Source organism: Chrysemys picta, chromosome 5 (assembly GCF_011386835.1).
Source record: "Chrysemys picta bellii isolate R12L10 chromosome 5, ASM1138683v2, whole genome shotgun sequence".
In the NCBI taxonomy this organism is placed as follows: Eukaryota; Metazoa; Chordata; order Testudines; family Emydidae; genus Chrysemys; species Chrysemys picta.
In genome coordinates, this window is record NC_088795.1 from 135,512,340 (window position 1) to 135,518,956 (window position 6,617).

Consider the following 6,617-nt stretch of genomic DNA (forward strand, 5'->3'; position numbering starts at 1 on the left):
CTCTGCCTCGCTCCGGACGTCCATCAAGCGCTTGTGTTGGCCGGGGCAGCTGGTGGCTTGCAGCGTTTCCGTCGGAGAAGGGGGCCCGGGGAGCTGGCCTGGCCGGGGCCCCCAGTGGCTGTGCAAAGGGGCGGGAGGAGCAAAGCAAAAGCAGGGCGGCTTGGTGCAGGGAATACACAGGCGTGGGGCTCGGGGGCGGAGGTGCGAAGCGGCTGCTTGGGCGCTGGCGCAGGGCCCCGAGGAGGGATGATGTATCGCGTGTGTAGGGATGGACTGTGTGGTCTGGTCCTGCCTCGGCTTTTTTCCTCTCCCCAGGCGCCCTGGCTTGCTAAGCAGCCGAGCTGGGAAAACCGCGCCCGGCCGCTCTTATCCAGCTCTCGGAGGAAATGGAAATTCCCATCAGAGGGAAGTTTCCGGTTCCCTGAAGCCTCAGGGGGTAGCCGTGTGAGTCTGTATCTACAAAAACAACAAGTTTCCGAGTAGCAGCCCTGTTAGTCTGTATCCGCAAAAAGAACAGGAGTACTTGTGGCACCTTAGAGACTAACAAATTTATTAGAGCATAAGCTTTCGTGGACTACAGCCCACTTCTTCGGATGCATACATCTACATATCTACATCTACAAAAACAACAAGGAGTCTGGTGGCACCTTAAAGACTAAGATTCCCTGAAGTGGTTGTTTCAGCGAGGCTGCTCGTGGAGTCGTTGTCTGCAGTGTAGGGCTTTCCCAGCAGATACTCTGGCTAGTTATGGAGTAATGGTTGCTGCTTCTCGTTCCCAGTGTAGGTTGCAAATGAGTTTTCACTATAAGCCTGATTTTTATTTTATTTTATTTTATTGCCTCCCCAACCCCCAGAGTCCTCACAGAAAAAGTCAGGTCTGCTTCCAAATGGGTGGGTTAAATCTGGGACTAAAGGAAGACTTTTGTTACAAGAGCTGAAGGACAGTGGACGAAGATTGATTACTTCTGACAGCTTAAAAAGAGAGGCGCCCAATGGTTCCTGTAGCCTAACTTTTTTGCTACTATGTAGCGAAAAAGAAAAATAGATGATAGATGAAACCGACTTTACTGAATTTCCCTCCCTCAGGTTTAGTGCTCAGGGCAGGCATTTAGTTAATAACTTCAGTAATTTGACTTTAACACAGCAGTACGGGATGCAAGAGAACAGGGGTCATTCTCTGCCCCTTCACCCATTCCTGGGAATCTACCTTTAGCAAAGAAGGATGTCTTTATGGTGAGCAGAGTTAAGGATGTTTAGGTGCCTTGCTTAAAAAGTGCCATCTTTGCATTTCTTTCTAACATTGGGAAGGTTGGTTGGTTTTGTGTGTGTGTGTGCTTTTGCTTGTGCATGCATTTTTAAAATATATGTTAACATATTTGAGAGGTTGTATGCACTCAAACCACTTTGCGTCTGCAACCCTGACTTCACCTACGGTACTAGCACTGGCAAGAGTTATAGGCTTGTGCCCCAATCCTGCAAAGACCCATGCACATGCTTAATTTTACACACTCTGATTTCACTCTCAGTGCATCAAATTTAAGCACACACAAGTCTTTGTGTCCTCTACAAGCCCCCCAAGAGGGACTGAGGGATCTGCCCCCGAATTGCCACCGAAGACCTGGACGTGCCACCCCTTTCCATTGGCCGCCCCAGGCACCTGCTTGCTGCGCTGGTGCCTGGAGCCGGCCCTGTACAGTGTATGTGCAAGATGACTGATAAGGGGCCCTGGAATTGAGCTTTGCAGGAGGCCCCAAGGGGACAAACAGTGTCACTGCTCTCCACCTGTGAGCATTGACTATCCCATATTAGTGTTTGCAAGAGTTGGGGGGCTTGCTTGGGTGTCCTGCTAATATTTCATGGCAGTAAATTACATTCTGTTCCTTTAAGGCCCATTGTGTCACTTGGATAAAAAATTTTTCCTTCATTTCCTGCCCTAAACTGTTGTGTAGGGGTGCCATGTAGTGTTTAGTAGCTGCTGTGTTCCATCCCAGAAGTGGCTGCATTTCAGATGCAAGTGAAGTGATCTCAATATATTCCTTATCTTCCTCCCAAGGGCTTCTGTGGTTTAGCTAGTTAAGTGTACAAGACACCTCGAGAGCCGCAGATGAACAGGCCTTTAATGCTGGTATTTTTGTAAGACTAGGATTGTAAACATGAAAATATGGTGGTTTCTACCTTAATACCAGCTGTACAGAAAATAGCACATCTGAGATGTGACAATCTCCAACATCAGTCACTTTCTTCAAGGAAGCAAATGGTGCATTCCTGAGGGATCCATTAGAGAACAGAAAGGACCAATCCAACCTGCTCCATAAGCACAGAATGGGGACGTAGCTGGGGAATGTTGAGTCATATTAAATGAATGACTGAGCGGAATAAAAGCCCAGGTTGAAACAAAGTGGAGTTGGGTGCTTTTGGTGTTGACAGTCAGCCAGCATCCTCTCGAGGCTGGGCTATGGGAGCTTTTGGCCATGCCTGGGAAAACCAATCTACAGGAACTTCATTTGCACAGGGGAAAAAGCAGGTTTATCAGGGTCTGGTAGGGGACAGCTATGGAATAATCTGCCCACAGGGGAAGTATAGCAGAGCAGCTGTCCCTTTAAGGGCCAAGAGACCCTGGGCCAGTCAGCCCAGTTCAGCTGACCCTGTGCTGGGTGTGGGACTTAAAAAGAGGAGGGAAGGCCAGCACTGGGAGGCAGACATGCCTGTATAGAGGTAGGAAGGCCTGGGAGGGATCGCTTGGGAAAAGCAAGGAGCAACCCAAAGGAGCTCAGGAAGGGTGAAAGCTGAGCCCAGAGGGTGGGCAGAAGAATGCTTCGAATCATAGGGGTAGAAGGGACCACAAGGGTAATTTACTCTAACCCCCTGCCAAGATGCAGGATTTGTTGTTGTGACGTTGTGCAGTCTATATGGTTTTATAAAAACATTATAATAAGTGAATATAATGTAACTGGGATAGTTTTAGAAAAATATGGTAATAAGTGAATATAACCTAACTGGAATCTGCTTCATGCAAAAGGTCTCTTGTAAGGTATCATTACAAAGCTGATAATCTACTGAGTATGATCATCTGATTTGTAGAAATGTACCACTCGTGTATCTAAAACTAGAAATATAAAATGTAACTCTGCGGGCCTATTGTAATTATGTAAAGTGTGGGCCATTAATGATGGTTTGGAATCTTGATGACTCCCATTAACAAGGACCATTATCCGCAGATGGCTGTGTTTACCTGTGAGTCTTCCTGTATATGTGTGTGCTGGCAAGTGGGCAATGAAGTCTTGCAGTGACATGTGATCATGTCACCTGAACTGGAATCCATCTTTAACCTGGTGCTTTTCCAGTGAGGGGGGGTGGAAACCCAGAGGGACAAAGGGTTCCCGCCTTATGCAAAAGATATATAAAGGGGTGGAACAGAACAAAGGGGAGAGAGGAGCCATCATGAAGAATCCCCTAGCTACCACCTAAGCTGGAACAAGAGCTGTACCAGGGGAAAGAATTGTGCCCAGGCCTGGAAGATGTCCAGTCTGAGAAAAACGTACTGAAGCATCTCTGAGGGTGAGATTATCTGTATTCAGTTTGATTAGACATAGATTTGCTCATTTTATTTTATTTTGCTTGGTGACTTACTTTGTTCTGTCTGTTACTACTTGGAACCACTTAAATCCTACTGTCTGTATTTAATAAAATCACTTTTTATTTAGTAATTTACTCAGAGTATGTATTAATACCTGGGGGAGCAAACAACTGTGCATATCTCTCTATCAGTGTTATAGAGGGCGAACAATTTATGAGTTTGCCCTGCATAAGTTTTATGCAGGGTAAAATGGATTTATTTGGGTTTAGACCCCATTGGGAGTTGGGCATCTGAGTGCTAAAGACAAGCAAACTTCTGTGAGCTGTTTTCAGGTAAACTTGCAGCTTTGGGGCAAGTGATTCAGACCCTGGGTCTGTGTTGGAGCAGACGGGAGTGTCTGGCTCAGCAAGACAGGGTGCTGGAGTCCTGAGCTGGCAGGGAAAACAGGAGCAGGGGTAGTCTTGGTACATTGGGTGGCAGCTCCCAAGGGGGTTTCTGTGATCCAACCCGTCACAGTTGTGTCTACTCTAAACCATGCAAGACAGATCGCTATCCAGCTTCCTTTTGAAAACCTCTAATGAAGAAGCTTCCATGATCTCCCTAGGCAGTCTGTTCCATTCTCCTACTGTTCTTACAGTTAGGAAGTTTTTCCAGAGATTTAATCTAAATCCTGCTATGCTGTAGCTTGAATCCCTTGTCCCGCCTTCTGTGGCAAGAGAGAACAACTTTTCTCCATCTTTTTTATGGCAGCCTTTCAAGTATTTGAAGACCATCATCATGTCCCCTTTTAATCTCTTCTCCACATTAAACATACCCAGTTCCTTCAGCCTTTGCTCGTATGGTTTGCATTCCATCCCTTTGATCATCTTTGTCACTCACCTCTGGATCCTTTCCGGTTAAACTATATCCTTTTTATACAGCAGTGACCACAGTACTCCAGCTGAGGTCTAACTGGCACTGAGTAGAGTGATACGATCACGTCCTGTGACTTGCATGTTATGCCTCTGTTAATGCTATGCTACCTAAAATTGCATTTGCCTTTTTTTTTATTTTATTTGCAGCAGCATTGCATTGCTGACTCAAGTTGAGGTTGTGATCCACCACAACTCCCAGATCCTTCTCAGCAGTGATGCTGCCAAGCCAGTTATCCCCCATTCTGTATTTGTGCGTTTTTTCGCACCTTACATTTCTTTGTTGAATTTAATTTTTTTGAGTTTAGCCCAGTTCTCCCAGTTATCAAGATCCCTCTGAATTTTATCTCTAGCCTCCAAAGTGTTGGTAACCCCGCTTCCCGTCTCAGCTTTCTGTCATCTGCAAACTTGATCAGTATGCTCTCTATTCCTACATCTAGGTAATTAATAAAGATGTTAAATAACACCAGACCCAGAAGAGATCCCTGTGGAACCCCACTTGAGACTTCCCTCCAATCTGACATCATTCCATTAATAGTTACTCTTTGTTTGCGGTTGTTTAACCAACTATGTATCTACTGAATGGTAGTTCCGCCGAGCCTGCATTTCTTCAGCTTACTTATCAGAATATCATGTGGGACTGTGCCAAAAACCTTGTAAACATCCAGGTATATCATGTCCACCACATTTTGCCCCATCCGCCAAATCAGTTACCCTATCAAAGAGGGAAATCAAGCTGGTTTGGCATGATTTGTTCTTAGTAAATCCATGCTGGCTGCTAGTGATCACCCCTTCATCCTCCAGGTATTTGCAAATTGAATGCTTTATACATTGCTCTGTAGCTTCCCAGGTATCAAAGTCAGGCTGACTGGTCTATAGTTCCCTGGATTCTCCTTTCATAGAAGATTAGGGTTGGAAGAGACCTCAGGAGGTCATCTACTCCAATCCCCTGCTCAAAGCAGGACCAACCCCAACTAAATCATCTCAGCCAGGGCTTTGTCAAGCCGGGCCTTAAAAACCTCTAAGGATGGAGATTCCACCACCGCCCTAGGTAACCCATTCCAGTGCTTCACCACCCTCCTAGTGAAATAGTGTTTCCTAATATCCAACCTAGACCTCCCCCACTGCAACTTGAGACCATTGCTCCTTGTTCTGTTATCTGCCACCACTGAGAACAGCCGAGCTCCATCCTCTTTGGAACCCCCCTTCAGGTAGTTGAAGGTTGCCATCAAATCCCTCCCTCACTCTTTTCTTCTGCAGACTAAATAAGACCAGTTCCCTCAGCCTCTCCTCGTAAGTCAGGTGCCCCAGCCCCCTAATTATTTTCGTTGCCCTCCGCTGGACTCTCTTCAATTTGTCCACATCCCTTCTGTGGGGGCCCAAAACTGGATGCAGTACTCCCAGATGTGGCCTCACTGGTGCAAAATAGAAGGGAATAATCACTTCCATCGATCTGCTGGCAATGCTCTTACTAATGCATAGTCCAATATGCCGTTAGCCTTCTTGGCTACAAGAGCACACTGCTGACTCATATCCAGCTTCTCGTCCATTGTAATCCCCAGGTCCTTTTCTGCAGGACTGTCACTTTGCCAGTTGGTCCCCAGCCTGTAGTATTCGGTCCCCAGCCCTTTTTAAAGATGGGCACTATGTTAGCCCATCTCCAGTCTTCCGGGATTTGTTAACCAGGAGTTTGTAAATATTATTGCCAGCAGCTCTGAGATTTCTTCAACTATTTTCTTCAGTACTTTCGGGCAATGTTCCCTCTAATTTTTTACATCCAGGTGTGGAATGAATTTTATGTGCACCAATATGGAGGTGATGTGTGGCGGGGGGTGGGGCTGAGGCAGAGAGACTAGGAAGTACCTTGGACTGCTCAGCTGCTCGCAGGACTAGGGGAGGAAGAGGGAGCTCCTAGCTGGCTGCTAGGACTAGCTGGCTGAAGTCCACAAGAAGAGGGCGGAGAAGGTGCTGGGGCCATGGGAAAGTGGCCCAGGGAACTGAAGCAGCTAAGACAGAAGGTAGAGGTGCAGCAAGAGGCTGCTATATACAGGGGCCCCGGATCAGGACCTGGAGTAGTGGGCAGGCCTGGGTCCTGCCCCCTGTTCGTCACTGGGGAAGCGGCTGGATTA